Below are 785 nucleotides of genomic sequence, written 5' to 3'. Positions count from 1 at the left end.
TGTAGGTTGTAGGTTTTGCATATATTGAAATTTTTGGATATATAATTTTTTTTATGAGTTGTTGATTAATTTTTATTGTTATAAGCCATAATAATATGAGAAATATTAATTCATTAGTATTTTTAGGGTTTACTTTGCATTTGTGAATTGTTGATTAATTTTCTAATAGTATAACATAATGATAATAAATGTGATTAAGAAAAAGTTATATAGTTGAAGTCAAAGAGGAAATAAATAAGGGTGGTGGTCATTGAGAAAGCGTAGAAGCATGCATTATTAGGTATTTAGGCTGGGGGGTAGGAGATAGGGATGGGACGTGGAATGCATGGGAACAAGGATTGGAATGGAAAAAGATGGGAAGATGCATGGATCATTACTAATTACTCATTACTCATTGCTTATTAGGAATGGGTCATTTCTCAATTCTCATTGTATTAGTGCCTTAGTGGTAGGGCTGCGCTCCTTTCGTGATGTCTCTACCACTTGAAAACCGAGTGGCTGTGACTCGTCCAATGCTCATACTAGGACACAGAGCAGACACGTCATCATGCTTGCCAACGCGGAGTGACGTGGGGCCCATTGTCTGTCACTTGGGGAGAATTTCTTACGTGAATCACGGATTACTCACATGAATTCTTTATCTACCCCGCCAACAGGAACAATGTAGAGACATTTCACCTGAAAAAGTAATTATTTTTTAAAGTCTTAATCTTTACTTTATATTCAATTATTTCCCATTTTCTTTTACAAGGAGGTGTAGTTTATGGTGGTTCTGATTATTGTAA

Source organism: Arachis ipaensis, chromosome B07 (genome assembly GCF_000816755.2).
Source record: "Arachis ipaensis cultivar K30076 chromosome B07, Araip1.1, whole genome shotgun sequence".
NCBI classification, from domain to species: domain Eukaryota; kingdom Viridiplantae; phylum Streptophyta; class Magnoliopsida; order Fabales; family Fabaceae; genus Arachis; species Arachis ipaensis.
This window is presented reverse-complemented; position numbering follows the sequence as displayed.